This window comes from Homarus americanus, unplaced genomic scaffold (genome assembly GCF_018991925.1).
Source record: "Homarus americanus isolate GMGI-L3 unplaced genomic scaffold, GMGI_Hamer_2.0 scaffold28, whole genome shotgun sequence".
NCBI classification, from domain to species: domain Eukaryota; kingdom Metazoa; phylum Arthropoda; class Malacostraca; order Decapoda; family Nephropidae; genus Homarus; species Homarus americanus.
The window spans coordinates 2,507,598-2,525,097 of NW_024742238.1; the positions used below are offsets into that span (position 1 = coordinate 2,507,598).

Below are 17,500 nucleotides of genomic sequence, written 5' to 3' on the forward strand. Positions count from 1 at the left end.
CCCAACCAACGCCTGACGATTTTGTCCAGCTGACGGCCAGGCCTTGAACTGGTGGGGTTAATGTAGGGCCGTACCTCACTGTATGGCCGTGTGATAGTAAAAAGCGTAAATAAATGTCTACAGAAATTCCCGTAATGTGAATATGATTGTAAATGTTGTGTAAATGCCCAGAGTAAATATTGTTGATCCTGAAAGAGAAGACAATTAACTAGGAAGACCGCCACAATATTCCATCAGCCAGGTAGATAACCTCCTCCTGTGTCCCGACCTTCATACACAGACTATGGACGAGTTGAACCATGGAGGGAAATATGTAACAAAGTGTGCACAATGTACCTTACTATTACAAAACTCAGTCAAAATAAAAGTTGGAAAGTTACCATTCATTTTTGGTCTAGTTTTCCGTGACCTTTTATCATCGGTAACTTTTTTAAAATTTGTTTCCATGACGATTTTTATTTCCAAGATTATTCCCAAGATTTCCAATGAGTGTGGTAACCCTGTAGTAACAATAATAACAACTCGTATCTATGTATTCACCCACATCAAGACATTTACACCTTGATATTTTATGTAACTGTTTCTCAAATCCGGCGGCCGAAAATTCGTCAAAATTTAAATATTTCAATAATTATTTTGTTTTTCGGCGATAATCGAGATGAGACGAAAAATGTTAATATAATTTTAGACTTTAAAAATATTAGAATTTAATCTAGAGTTAATATCTCTCTCTCTGTGTATGTCTGTAGTCGAAGTATAAAATCAGATGTCTCTAGAGTCGATAACCAACATTACCAACAACAACTACAAGAACAAAAACATTACCACCACCACCAACAACAACATTACCATCACCAACAACAACATTACCATCACCAACAACAACATTACCACCACCAACAACAACATTACCATCACCAACAACAACATTACCACCACCAACAACAACATTACCACCACCAACAACAACATTACCATCACCAACAACAACATTACCATCACCAACAACAACATTACCATCACCAACAACAACATTACCACCACCAACAACAACATTACCATCACCAACAACAACATTACCATCACAACAACAACATTACCATCACCAACAACAACATTACCATCACCAACAACAACAATAACAAAACAACTAACAACAACACTTCGTAATCAAGTATGCCCCATCTAATCACCCGTCAGGCCACACTCACTTTCATTTAGGAAGTCACAAACAAATTACTTCATTCCTAACTTAATCAACTGTTGCCTCGCTTCTTCTTCTTCACTTTCTTCTTCCTTCTTTCTCGCTTTCTTCTTCTTCATCGCTTTCTTCTTAGTTTTCCTTCTTTCTCGCTTTCTTTTTATTCTTTCTTCTTCTTCGCTTTCTTCTTCCTTCTTTCTCACTTTCTTCTTCTTCTTCCTTCTTTCTCGCTTTCTTCTTCCTTCTTTCTCACTTTCTTCTTCTTCTTCCTCCTCTCCTTGTATACGTAATACATTTTTACATATCTGGCACCACTGTCTCCCCCTCCCTCCCCCCCAGAGAGTTTCTGCACGGCTGGTCACACTGCCTTATAAGTCAGAGCTTGAAGGGACTTGTTCTACCCATGACACCACCAAGTTTACTTACAAATATACAGACATTACAAAATCTACTTACAAAAAACAAAAACTTACTTATGACCTAATTCAGACTTAACACGGATACTACTACCAAGGTTACTTAAGAAAATCAACTTACTTAGGAGTTAATTGATACTTAACACTAATACTACCAAGTTTACTTACAAAAAACGACTTATGATTTAATTCACACTTAACACGGATACTACAACACTACTAAACACTACTAAATCTACTTACAAAAAACAACTCACTTACGCTTTAATTCACACTTAACACTACCAGGGTTACTTATAAAACACATACACTACCAAATATACTTACAAACACCACCACCACACTTACAACAGGGACACTACCAAAATTCACTTATAAACAACAACTCTACCATATTTACTTACAATAATAAATCACCATAAGACAATATATCAAAACATATGTAAACAAACTCGTCATAATATATCCAGTTTATTTATTACACTAACAATAGCAATGACTGTTACTATTAATTAACACATGCTATTTATTATACTCTCTGTTGCCATAGTTTGACTTATTACTATTTTTATCTATATTTTTTTTTTGTTATTAGTGTATTTTATAGATTTAATATAGATAGATGGGTCGATAGATAGTTGCAGGTTTGTAATAAATATATGGTAATTAACAACAGCTATGATGATAATAATAATAATAAAAAATATAATATTAATGCGTAATAATAGACCTTCTCTCTCGTAATTATAAATTCAGACAACACGTAATAAAATTAATTAAAGACAAAGGCAACAGGTATCCGCTACACAGGTAATTTAATTATTTAAGGTAAGGTCACCTGTTGATTTAATTAAGAGGTGGATAACTAGGTTCACCTGACGAGGCTCGCAGATTTTTTTTAACCTACACCTGGTAACACAGTTATAATGGCGGCTTATCAGTGTGTGTTCTCTCTCTCTCTCTCTCTCTCTCTCTGTATGTGAATATGTATATGTGACTATATATGTAGTCAAATGTGTGTAAATGTGTATATATGTGTGTTAACAGACATATATAGTTGTGTACATATGTAGGTCAACGTGTGAATGTATATGTGCACATACGTATATGATTGCGTCTACATGTAACCGTATGTGCAAATCTGTTTGAATACATACACGTTCTGTACTGTATATGTATCTATATGCATACGTAATATGTATCTTAATATAAGTAATATATATGTATCTTGTTATATACAGTATACGTAATATGTATGTATCTATGTATAAGTAATATGTATGTATATGTGTGTGTGTTTACTCTCCATGTTTAACAATACTGTGTGGTCTCATTTCCACAGACAGCGGCGCTCACGTTAAAAAATTCATGACAGGTTCAAATTAATCCACCATTCCAATTCCCAATGTTTATACTACGCCATGTAAACAGTTCCCAATACTCGTCCATCAATCGCTAACAATGAAAGTTTGCGTCAATCTCCCCCAGTCAACGTTTGTGTGTTAGTCTCTCTATGAACGTTTGTGTGTTAATCTCTCTATAAACGTTTGTGTTAGTCTCCATTATGAGCGTTTGTGTTGAATCTCTCTATAAACGTTTGTGTGTTAGTCTCTCTATGAACGTTTGTGTGTTAATCTCTCTATAAACGTTTGTGTTAGTCTCCATTAATGAGCGTTTGTGTATCAATCTCCACCAATCAGCGATCATGTAAGGAGTACCCAATAATATATGTACCCCCATGAAATAAGTACACCATTAAATATCTACCCCATAAAATAAGTACACCATTAAATATCTACCCCATGAAATAAGTACACCATTAAATACCTACCCCCATGAAATAAGTACACCATTAAATATCTACCCCATGAAATAAGTACACCATTAAATATCTACCCCATGAAATAAGTACACCATTAAATATCTACCCCATGAAATAAGTACACTATTCAAATATCTACCCTATATCTGAGGGTTGGCGACCACAGTCCTCCACTCTAAACGTTCTCGGGCTGTTTTTACCAATCCTCTAAGAATTTGCATCTCTTTGGGGACTCGGTTTGTAATTTCATTCAACCATCACAGTCTCTACCATCCCCTGGCCCTCCTACCCTCTTACCTCGGTCTCTGTCTGTCTGGAGAACCTCGGTGACCAGTTGTTATGATTCCTTCACCTGAGAAAGACAAGAAACAGATATTAGTTTTCCTATGGTGTGCGTCCTATTACAGAGTAGTTATTTGATGGGGTAGATATTTCACATGGGGTACATATTTAATGAGGTAGATATTTAACGGAGTAGTTATTTGATGGGGGGGGGGGGGTAGTTATATCACCCAAATTAAAAAAAAAATAATAATGGCTTCTGATATATTAAAATCCTCGATCAATCTTCGAACTAAATTATGTCTCAGAAAAATGTATATACACAGTCTTAAAAAATGTTCGTGCCAATTAGCGTGAATGTTGCTCTTGTACTATACACATTCACACGGCCAGTCAGACAGGCAGTGTATAAAAAAAAAATAATTGAGACACCGTATAATTAAAAACTAAGAAAAAAAAAGCAATTCATATTTTTTGTTGTCATGAACATTTAAACGCTTGGGTCACGGGTACAATAAATCACCGAGGAGAAATGTGTTGTTACGTCCACAGGTTATTTACGTTCCCGGCTGCTTAATTAATTTCCTTCTCATATTTCTTCTTCTTCTTCATTAGTTTGTATTTATTTTTCTCAGCGGGTTATTGTTCCTGTTTTATAGTGTTGATTTTAATAAGGATTTAAACCACCCCCAACCCCATGTCCTTACCTCCTATCACCCCATGTCCTTACCTCCTATCCACCCCATGTCCTTACCTCCCCAACCTCCAAACCCTTATCCCTGCCCCCCTCGTCACTAGAGGACTGTATCAAGTTCCTCAAGCAGCTGATTGGCCGGCTCCTATTGACATTCCACGCCCATTGGGTGACTCCTGGAGACACTTTACGCTCATTGGCTAGCTCTTGGTGACACCCAAAGCTCATTGGACAAGTCCTAGAGACACCCTATGCTCTTTGGCCGGCCCTTAGTGACACCCTACGTTCATTGGTCAACTCCTAGAGACACCCTACGCTAATTGGCCTTGGTTCCTTGTGACACTAAAAGCTAATTGGCCGGCTTTTATTGACAGTACATTGATTGGCCGGTTTCTAATTACGTCTTGAACTCATTAGCTAACTCTTGGGCACCCTGCGCTCATTGGCCAGTTCCTAGATACACCCTAAGCTCACTGGCCAGCTCCTTGTGACAAACTACGTTCATTGGACGGGTCCTAGTGACACCCTACGCTGATTGGCCAGGTTCTAGTGACACTCCACGCTGATTGGCCGGCCACTTAGGAGGACAATGGGCAGCCGGGGTGTGACGTCATGGTCAGTCGAGATGATGTACAGGGAGGGGAACGAGGGAGAGTGAAAGAGGAGATGAGACAAGGAGACAAATGGGAGAGGTGAGAGGGGTGATGAGAGGGGTGAGATGAGATGAACCGACAGCCGTGGAAGAGATGATGAAGATAGGATGGGCGAGGAGAGGTAAAAGAGAGAGAGAGAGAGAGAGAGAGAGAGAGAGAGAGAGAGAGAGAGAGATGTCTTTCAGAAGGAGTTTCACCTAGACTGGTAAAGTGTATTAAAGCTTCTATCATCATCACTGAGGAGGAAGAAGAGGAAGGGGAGGAGGAAGAGAAGATGATGATGATGATGATAAGGTTGATGACGACGGCGGCGGTGTAGGAGAAGAAGGAAGAGAAGGAGGAAATGAAGGTGGTGGTGGAGGAGGAAGACATGAGGAGGAGGAAGACATGAGGAGGAGGAAGACATGAGGAGGAGGTAAGGAGGAGGAGGAGGTAAGGAGGAGGAGGAGGAAGACATGAGGAGGAGGTAAGGAGGAGGAGGAGGTAAGGAGGAGGAGGAGGAAAGGAAGAGGAGGAAGAAAGACATAAGAAGACAGTAAGGAGGAGGAGGAGGGAAGACATAAGAAGGACGTGAGGAGGAGGAGGAAAAAGACGTGAGGAAGAGGAAGAAGCATGGCATGAAGAGAGGGCGAAATGACAAGATGAATAAGAATAATAATAATAAGAAGAGTAAGAAGAAGAAGCGATAATAAAAAGGAAATCAAAGCTGCGAGAAGAGGTCGAGGAGGAGTGTGAATGAGGAGGCAGGCGAAGAGGGGGGCGAAGGAGGTGAGGGAGGTGAGAGAAGAAGTACATTAAAGCCTCTCTAGTTTACAGTGAGGAGGAGGAGGAGGAGGAAGCAATGACAGACCTCAGAGAAGACGTGAGGAGAGAGGGAAATAAATAAATGAAGAAGAAGGAAGAAGAAGGAAGAAGGAAGGCACAAGAAGGAACAAGAAGGAAGAAGGAAGGAACAAGGAAGAACAAGAAAGAAGAAGGAAGAAAAAGAAGGAAGAAAGAAGGAAGGAAGAAGGAAGAAGGAAGAAGAAAGAAGAAGGAATAAGAAGGAAGAAGCGACGATAATGACCAAAGAAAATAAATTGATAAGGAGAGGTGGAAGTGAGAGGGAAGTGAGAGGGAAAGAGCGTAATATTGACACAGTTTGAAGAGACTAAGTTAAAGAACCAGAAGAAACGATAATAAAAATAGCCTGATGAGAAAAGGTAAAAGTGAGAGGTTGAATGAGAGGGAAGGAGAGGTAAGTGAGAGGGAAGAGGAAATAATATTGACAAATTGAGAAGACCAAGATGAGGATGAGAGGGAAAGATAAACGTGAGAAGGAATGAGAGGTGAATGAGAGGTGAGTAAGAGGGAATGAGTGGTGAGTTAGAGGGAAGCGAGTGAGAGGGAAGTGAGAGGGAGGCGAGAGGGAGAGTCAGTGATGTTGACCTAGAGTTTTCATAATCCCAGAGGGTCTGTTTGTACAACACTGAACGCCTCTAATTCTTAAAGTGGGCTTCTGCCAGATTATTTCATTTGCAGTTAGTGGAAACCCAGGTGGAGGGTGAGGTATTTGTGGAGGCCAAGTGGTGTGGAGGCCAGGTGGTGTGGAGGCCAGGTGGTGTGGAGGCCAGGTGGAGGGAGAGGTATTGTTGGAGGCCAGGTGGTGTGAAGGCCATGTGGTGTGGAGGCCAGGTGGTGCGGAGGCCAGGTGGTGCGGAGGCCAGGTGGAGTGGAGGCCAGGTGGAGGGAGAGGTATTGTTGGAGGCCAAGTGTGGTGGTGTGAAGGCTAGGTGGTGTGAAGGCCAGGTGGTGTGAAGGCCAGGTGGTGTGGAGGCCAGGTGGAGGGAGATGTATTGTTGGAGGGGAAGGGGGTAGGGAGAGGGGGGGATGACGGTACTGCCCTGGGAGTCCAACGAACCAGCGACCCTCAGAACAAGAGATGAGAGTTGTATCGCATCAGCCACCGCCGCCTCCAGAGACCACAAGTTTCCTGAATGCTTTTTGGGCGCGTTTTTTTTTTCCTGTAATTTAGTCCGGGTTGAAACTGGCTAGGGAATTTGTTTTGTTTTTTCCCTGTAATTTAGTCAGCGATGAAACTGGCTAGGGAACTTTTTTCCTGTAATTTAGTCCACGCTGAAACTGGCTTGGGAATTTTCGGTGTTTTTTTCGGTAATTTTGAGGATTTTTGGGGGGAGATGTAAGGAATGGGGATATTAAAAACTAATAATTTTTACCCTAATGACAAAAAATAAGTATAAACCTTAAACCAACGGGTGATAAAACATTCAGAATGGTTTTTTTTTTGCAAACTGGGAGAGAAATTCGAGTAATTTTCAGTTTAATTCCACATTCTTGCGTTATAATTTATACTCCAATAATTGACGCCACTATTTTTTTTTAATCTAATGAAGGTGTCAGATCGCTTCCTAATATAAATTAATATAGTTTGTCTTTAATAGCAAGTCTATATAATTGCCATTTTTCATTATCAATGTAAATCAAAAACCATTTTTTTATCAAATCAAAACGATAATTTTTCATCCTGGTTACGAAACGAATTACAAAGAAAATTGAAACTGTAATCCCTTATTTTTCCAGTAATTATGAGTAAAAAAAAATAAGTCAATCAACCTTTTGTGTGGACATTTATTCTGAAATTCTATCGTGAAATTTTATACGAAAACAGATACATAATTCCCATCTCTGGTACAAAATAAATTACAGTGAGAGAGTTGACCTGTTACCCCTTGTTAGTGTTTTGTTTTTTAATTTTTCGCGCCAAAACTGGAAAAAAATTCTCTTGACAGATAACATGAAGTTTTTGCTCTGAAAACTATGGTAATTCTGGACATTGTATACCTGTACTATCTATGTATATTGTTTGTATACCTGTACTATGTATATTGTATACCTGCATTACCTATATAAATGCTGAATCAATGTCAATTTGTAAGACCATTTTACTGAATATCTATCTATCTATCTATCTATCTCTCTATCTATCTCTCTCTCTATCTATCTATATCTATCTATATCTATATCTATCTATCTATCTATTACTTAAGCCATGCAGGTAAGAGAGGTGATAAAATGGCCTTAATATCAGGTAATTAAGCTAATGGGCGAAAAGATAAGAAATTTGTCTTTTCTTTTTCCCCACACCAACTCTGACCTATTGCTGTGATAGGACTGTGCTGTGATAAGACATTGTTGCTGTGATAAGACTGTGCTGTAATAAGACATTGTTGCTGTGATAAGAGATTGTTGCTGTGATAAGACTGTGCTGTGATAAGATATTGTTGCTGTGATAAGACTGTGCTGTAATAAGACATTGTTGCTGTGATAAGACTGTGCTGTGATAAGAGATTGTTGCTGTGATAAGACTGTGCTGTGATAAGACCTGTGATAAGACTGTTGCTGTGATAAGACTGTGCTGTGATAAGACTGTGCTGTGATAAGACATTGTTGCTGTGATAAGACTGTGATTGTTGCTGTGATAGGAGATATAAGACATTGTTGCTGTGATAAGACTGTGCTGTGATTGTTGCTGTGATAAGAGAGTTGCTGTGATTGATAAGACATTGTTGCTGTGATAGGAGATTGTTGCTGTGATAAGAGATTGTTGCTGTGATAAGACTGTGCTGTGATAAGACATTGTTGCTGTGATAGGAGATTGTTGCTGTGATAAGAGATTGTTGCTGTGATAAGACTGTGCTGTGATAAGACATTGTTGCTGTGATAGGAGATTGTTGCTGTGATAAGACATTGTTGCTGTGATAAGACATTGTTGCTGTGATAGGAGATTGTTGCTGTGATAAGAGATTGTTGCTGTGATAAGACTGTGCTGTGATAAGACATTGTTGCTGTGATAGGAGATTGTTGCTGTGATAAGAGATTGTTGCTGTGATAAGACTGTGCTGTGATAAGACATTGTTGCTGTGATAATTGTTGCTGTGATAAGACTGTGCTGTGATAAGACATTGTTGCTGTGATAAGACATTGTTGTTGTGATAAGACTGTGCTGTGATAAGACATTGTTGCTGTGATAAGACATTGTTGCTGTGATAAGACATGTGCTGTGATAAGACATTGTTGCTGTGATAAGACTGTGCTGTGATAAGACATTGTTGCTGTGATAGGAGATTGTTGCTGTGATAAGAGATTGTTGCTGTGATAAGACTGTGCTGTGATAAGACATTGTTGCTGTGATAAGACATTGTTGCTGTGATAAGACTGTGCTGTGATAAGACATTGTTGCTGTGATAAGACATTGTTGTTGTGATAAGACTGTGCTGTGATAAGACATTGTTGCTGTGAACATGAAGAACATATATCCTGACCAAACAGAACAAAATAACAAAAACACTCTGGCTACACTTCCCACCTTTCCATTCCTCGCCCTCAAATACAGAAGAACAAACAAGAACAATTTCCTCTATATCTCCACACCAACTATAACAACCAGCAGTGAACAGTTCAGCGAATATGTTCTATCTTTTTCATGTTAACTTAAGTGAACAGCCTGAACATAGCTTTTAACACTGGCATCCTCTTGCTAATTAATCCACTGTTATGCTCTGAGCGAGATGTGTCAATTTTTCACAGCAAATTTGACTAATTTTTTTTCTGTGAATATTTGCTATTTTTTTACCCTTTTTAATGCTAGACAAACAGTTTTTACTATTAATTAATTCCTGGTTAGATAAAAAAAAGGAAAAAATTCTGTATTTTTATAGGAATTTTAATTTTGTTGAGAATATTTTTGTTTTCATATCAGATAAGACAATGAAGAAAAAACACCTAACTAGCTCCTCAATAACTTATTTTCTTCAATACTTTCTATTAAAAACTCATGTAAAAATCTTACAGTAAAAAAAAAAAGACGCTTTTCTTTATATTTTCACTAAATACAAACAAACTAATTAAAAACAATAACATTCAAAATGGATATAATTCCTTATTATTTTCAGGGTAAATTTGATGTTTTAAAACGATTTAGTATAATTTTAAGTAAGAGGAAATTTTATATACATAACTCATAAAATTAATTACACGTATATGTTTTCCCTCGATTTTATATATATATTTTTCTTTTCTTTTTTGTCTAAAACATATTTCCGTTTTCATCATCAGACCACCTTTGATCTTTTCGTTTTTTTAGAGGAAGAAAAAAAATTTAAATATATAATACAGGAAATTATAGACTCGTAGGGTAATTATATGAAATGCTATATGTACTGTACTTTTCGCTGTGAATATATTATCCAGGTAAATTATAGAGCTTTTGCCATGATAATTATATGAAATGATATACCGTTACTGTACTTTTTGGTGTATAGATAAGTAATACAGGTTAATTATACAGCTTTTGACGTGGTAATTATAGGAGATAATGTACAGATCCTCGATATAACGGACTTTCCTCTCCATATAGTACGTTAAATAGAGGTTTTATATAAGTAAAAAAATATACCATTATATTTTCTGGTATAACTATATAATGCAGGAGATAATAATTATACTCTCCCCTATAAGTATATAATTACACCCAGATGATATACTTCATTGATTATACGCAGATAATTATGATATACTTTTTGATTATAAGCAAATGACTATAATTTTTTTTCCTATAATATATAATCACACAACATATACTTTTTCGCAGTTAATTATATAGTTATACAAAATATATTCCAAAATGAGAATAATTACACCCAGAGAATATATTTTTGCTATAATATACAACACAAGGTATAGCTTTTCCATTCATCAAAGTTCTAGGGAAACTTTTTTTTCTTACCCGAAGCAAATTTCCCCCTTCTGAGTTTCACAATAAATCAGAAGCTTGAGTGAAAATACGAATTAAATAGATTTCACTTATTTTTGTAGCTAATATTACATAATTAAATGGAATACAGTTTCTTCTTTCCCTTACTATTGATCATGTAGACTACTGAACGCCAAAATACAGTGACAAAATACAGATATTACAGTTATATACAAAATACAGATATACCCTGTACACAGAATACAGAAAGGAAATAAATAGAGATTTAGAGAAGAAAAAATACAACGCGGTGTTCCTCTTCTACTAATTACAAAAATACATTATAAAATACGAAGGTTTAGTGAGAGAAAAAAATACAATACGTTCTTTCTTCCCTATTGATAAATCCTTTTCAAAATGCCGATTGAAATTTCAGCTCTGATTTTGAAGGCAATTCTGAATTTTTACGAAAGACAAAGAGTATTTTCCTTTCTGAAAAAATTTAAAACAATGATACATATTTTTGTCCAATTTTCCTGATATTTTGTTATTTTCAAAGTAATAATATTCTGTTTTTTGGTATAATTAGGATAAAAAAATATTCCTTTGTGAAATTTATAAATGAAAAGTAGGAAAATGTCTTTGTTTGTCATTTTTTCTTGTAGCCAGGACGCAATTCAAGTGTTTTTGTTTATTTATGATTTATGAAAATATAAAACAACCAGTTTCCTTCACCAACTCTCCCCCCCCCCCAAAAAAAATGAAAAAACAAAAAAATAATCCCCATAATCACAACATTTTCTTTAAATATTATGAAAAAGAAAAATGATATATTTTTCTTTAATAACAAAATCACAAAATCACCACCAACGCCACAACAAAATCACACCACCAACGCCACAACAATATCACCACCAACGCCACAACAAAATCACAACACCAACGTCACAACAAAATCACCACCAACGCCACAACAAAATCACCACCAACGCCATCTAGTATCACCACTCTTAGTTTTCATTTAGTTTCCTCCCGAGCACCAAGTAGAAAATATCCGGTCTGATCTTTACTGTAAATAAAAGTTAAATAAAAGTTTTATTTTTTGAGCCGTTATAAAGAAAATAGAAAACGTGAATCTTTATATATTTGTTTTTAAGTGAAATATACAATGAAATATATAAAAAAGGCGTTACTTGATATACTACGACTGAATATAGTGTATTCTACTTTTAACTACTTTTATGTCTTCATTGACTGTAATCTGCTATTAATCTACTTTTAATCTACAATAATTGGTTAATCTAGTTTCAATCTATCTACTCTCTATTGTAAAATTAGGTCATAAAAAAAATTAGTTTCATCTCCATCAAAAATAGAGTGAATCACGCTAAGGTTTCGTCTTTATCAAATTAAAACAATAAAACACACGCTAAGGTTTTATCTCTTCCCCCGTATTAATTTATTTCCTGTCCAGAACGGAAGACTAATATCCGTTCTCATTTTCACAACAAACAACATTAAACTGACTCGTGAATAACACAACTATACACTGACCTTCTCTACCTGTGTATAGTCACTCCAATAAACTAAACAGCCACTCCAAAAAACTATACAGCCACTCCAATAAAATTATACAGCCACTCCAATAAACTATACAGCCACTCCAATAAACTATACAGCCACTCCAAAAAAATTCTACAGCCACTCCAATAAACTATACAGCCACTCCAAAAAAATTATACAGCCGCCAAAAAATTATGCAGCCACTCCAATAAAACTATACAGCCACTCCAGTAAAACTATGCAACCACTCCAATACACTATCTGTACTTGGGGTGATCGATGAATTTCAGAATGAACACTGTGACTCCTGTTGTCTCGGTAGGTTTATCAAAATCCTTCGTCCGTTGTGTAATTTTTTCAACACAATTTTGTATAGTTAGTTTTTTGGGGGAATTGGGGGGAGTGGGAGGAGGGAAGGAGGGGATTACAGTAGCTCACTTCTGGGTTAAATGAAGCGTTTTTGGGTTTTATTTTTTAACATTCGGTGATTTATTCTTATTTCACCTGAAGATTCTGGGACCCCTAATGAGCTGAGTTGGGGGAGGTGGGAGGTGAGAATGTGAGATGAGGTGAGGTGGTGGTGATGTGAGGTGAGGTTAGGTTAAGGATACAAATTTACTTAATATAAGCCAGGTTAAAATTAAAGTACGAAGTAATAATAATAAAATAAAAATATATGCAATAATAATAATAACTATCTTTCAGTAACAAGCAATATCAGCAAGCACCTTTGAAGTAAACTCCCCAGTAGATAACACCCTGCCCCCCACCCCACCAAAAAAAAGTATTCCAGACCTAGCAGGCGTAAACCACCTGGAACAGTTTACACCAGAGGGTACAAACAGGCCAAGGGAATATCTTGAGTCAGTTACACCGGTTTTACCCTTCAGGGCCACTCACGCTGCAACAGGCTGGAGAGAGAGAGAGAGAGAGAGAGAGAGAGAGAGAGAGCTTAACTCCCGACGGACGGACAGACGGACGGACGCTCGCTTCTACTACGCCCTCATTGTGTTCACTGACCCGGTAACCTCCTCAGCTCCAGGGGGCAGTAGCACGTCCTGGGCATGGTCTCATCAACATTGGGGGGGGGGAAACAAAGAAAAATTCGCAAACAAAAATTCGCATCACGTGAACATTAGACACCCCGGACTTATTATTTCACCTAATGAATACAGTACACACCTTTTAGCGCTACCTGGTGGAGGGGGAGGGGGAGGGGGTGGGGGGGGAATTAGGTTAGGCTAAGTTGAGTTGGATTAGATTAACTTATGTTGGTTTTAATTCGATTAATTTAAGTTACATTAAGCTAGATTAGATTATGTTAAATAGGTTAGGTTAGGTTAGGGTGTTTAATCATCAGGTGAAATAAACTGGGTTGCCTAAATCCTCAGGTGATCCAAAAAATCCCTGTGCACTGTCCGCTAATCTGAATTTCCACATAAACATTAAATCAATCACCACTTACCTCTCCTGACCTGACTGGAAGTGATATACCCGTGTGAGGGAATCTTACATATATATACAAACTGAACACACCCAATAATGAGCACTTGATCACCGTTGTAAATAAAAAACATCTCAACTGGAACCTTCCCAAATTGCCAAAACACATCAGAAAAACGCGTAAATTTCGTTCATGGCTAAAATAAAACATATATTCTACCTTAAACAAGTAGAAAAATTTGAAACTTTGAGAATTAAATTAAAAAATACTGAAACATAATCCTTTTAAATATTAAATTAATGACTCGGTGAAATGTAACCCTAGCGAGTGACCTATTTCCTGTTTATATAAAAGATTATTTCATTCTATACTTCATAAAATACAACAAAATCTGGAGCTTCGGTGGATGAATGATAAATAGAATACATCTTTTTACTGTATAGTGGAGATAAATAGATAGATTGATAGATAAATAAATAAAATAAATAAATAATCGTAACTACCGCCTCGCTTGATAAAATTTAATCCAATATCAAACATCACGCGTAGATTTTTTTTCGGGAAGGGGGTCGGGAGGGGTGGGGGAGGTGCTGGAGGGGAAGGGGTAAGTACTGAAGTTAGGTGTCTGAGGAGGGGAGAGGGGCCTGGGCATCGGGGGAGGGGGTGAGAGATGAGAGACGTGGGGTAAGGGAGGGGAAGAGGGGAGGGGTGAGAGGACGGGGTGAGGGAGGGGGAAGGGGGGGGTGAGGGAGGGGGAAGGGGGGAGGGAGTAGGATCTGATTTTTTTTACAGTAATCCTGACTACACAGCGGCGAAAAATTACACGAACTATTTTCCTCCATTTGACAGACTGTGAATTTTACCCCGTTTGATAGCTTGAATTTTCCCGTGTGTGTGTGTGTGTGTGTGTGGTTTTACATTATCTTAATTATCTAAGAGTACACATAATCACGACCACTTTATTCCAAGTGTACATACAGTATATCACGGCCACTTTATTCCCCAGAGTACACATATCACGACCACTTTATTCCCCAGAGTACACATATCACAGCCACTTTATTCCCCAGAGTACACATATCACGACCACTTTATTCCCCAGAGTACACATATCACAGCCACTTTCTTCCCCAGAGTACACATATCACGACTACTTTATTCCCCAGAGTAAATATATGACGGTGGGTTTATTTTTGTGGGTTAAATTAATATTAATATAACACTCCTCTACTATTTTTCTTTCTCGCTAAACATGCAACAATAACTAACTAACCGGGGAGGGAGGGGGAGGGGAGGAGGAATGAAGGAGGAGGACTGTATAATGGGGAGGGAAATGACTGTGGAGGGAGGGAGGGGGAAGGAAGGTAGGAAGACTCTGTATGGATGATGGATGGGGAAGGAGGGAGGGATGGAAGGACTGGATAAATGATAAGAGGAAGGAAGGAAGGAATGAAGAAGGGAGAGAGAGGGGTAGGAAGGGCCACAACAACAACTCATACTACTACCCCCCTCCCCCCTCCCCCCTCCCTCACCCCCCCACCCTCATAATTCACATCACTCGGGCAACAAGGCAGAAACGGTCATGAAAGGGCGGAGTTCATATGATATTTAAACAGTGTAACTAATTGCCTCCTGACACTAAACACAACACGGTGCCAACATTTCTCCAGCAATGTTTAGTGCCACGGTGCCAACATTTCCACAGCAATGTTTAGTGCCACGGTGCCAACATTTCCCCAGCAATGTTTAGTGCCACGGTGCCAACATTTTCCTCTCCCTACGATGTTTGTGCCACGGTGCCAACATTTTCCCAGCAATGTTTAGTGCCACGGTGCCAACATTTCAGCAATGTTTAGTGCCACGGTGCCATTTCCATTTAGTGCTGGCAATGTTTAGTGCCACGGTGCCAACATTTCCCCAGCAATGTTTAGTGCCACGGTGCCAACATTTCCCCAGCAATGTTTAGTGCCACGGTGCCAACATTTCCCCAGCAATATTCAGTGCCATGAAGACCCAAAGATCAGTATATCATGTGTGTTTTTAATACATATACGCTTATACACCTGCCAGTGCCCCCAGGTAGTTAGCACTCACGACTACATCTACTATTCAATTATCTCGTAAAGCAAAAATAAACAAGCCAGTGTGATAGAGAGAGAGAGAGAGAGAGAGAGAGAGAAATGTGAGACAGACAGACACTCAGATTCATTATGGATCTAGGGGAGTGAAAGAGATCCCTCCCCCTCACACACCTGAATTTTTCCCCTCATACATCTGAATTTTCTCCCTCACACACCTGAATTGTCCCCCTCACACACTTGAATTTCCTCCCTCACACGCCTAAATTTTCACCCTCACACACCTGAATTTTCTCCTTCACACACCTGAATTCCCCCCTCACACACCTGAATTTTCTCCCTCGCACCTGAATTTTCCCCCACACACCTGAATTCCCCTCACACACCTGATTTTCCCTCACACACCTGAATTGTCCCCCACACACACTTGAATTTCTCCCTCACACCTGAATTTTCTCCTCCACACACCTGAATTCCCCCCTCACACACCTGAATTACCCCCTCACACACCTGCATTTTTTTTCTCTCACACACACAGCTCACCAACCCCTTAATTCGTGTGACCCTGACGTGACCCCTTAACCCGTAGTAGCCTCTGATATGGCCCCATAACCTGTGTGGCCCCTGATGACCCCTTTCACTCGTATGACCCGGATATGACCCCTTCAATCCCTGATATAACCCCTTAACCCCTGACGTCAGAGGCCAGATAGGTGACCCTGATACTGCCTCCATTAATGTTTCACAAGAGAACATTGCCTCTACCAGGTCGGCGTTGTATGAGAGAGAGAGAGAGAGAGAGAGAGAGAGAGAGAGAGAGAGAGAGAGAGAGAGTCATCCAGTGAAACAAATTAATGCAATGTTTTCTTTTTTTTTCTTTTTTTTTACATTTTCTTCAATTTCCTTATTATTATTATTATTATTATTATTATTATTATTATTATTATTATTATTATTGCTTCCTCCGTCAGTCATTAAGTCAGTTTAAAAATAAATCCACTCGTTAAGTTTATCCGAGTTAACATTAATTCACTTTAACGAGATCATATAATGTGGGTCTGGTCGTAAATACCCTGTCACTCTTAGGTGTTCTCAGTCACTCTCGGTCACTTTTAGTCACTCTCGGTCACTCAAAATTACCCTGAGTCACTCTTAAGTCATACTCAGTCATTTATAGTCACTCAAAATCACGCTGTCACTATTAGTCACAGTCATTTATGGTCACTCAGTCACTCTTAGTCACTCAAAGTTACCCGATCATTCACAATCACTTAATCACAATGTCATATTAAAAACCACACTCTCTCTCTCAGTGAGTGAGTGAGTGAGTGAGTTAGGTGCAACGAGAAATAACGGTTGAGTGTTTGAGAGCCCACCACCACCACCACCACCACTACCACTTCACCACCACCACCACCACCACTTCACCACCACCACTTCACCACCACTACCAATTCACCACCACTACCCCACCCTCCCACCCCCCACCACTGATTAGTATTCTAGCGAGGATTGAGCTAAATGATTGGTGGGCCGGGACACAGTTGACCACACACATAGTAATGATTGGAGGTAAGGATTAGGGAATGGAAGGG

At 38.6% G+C, this 17,500-nt stretch overlaps 1 protein-coding gene across 2 annotated transcripts in view; it reads left to right on the forward strand.

Moving 5' to 3' along the window:
* The window catches only part of LOC121876591, a 113,247-nt gene that overhangs the window by 57,562 nt on the left and 38,185 nt on the right, over positions 1-17,500 (forward strand). The window lies entirely within an intron of this gene.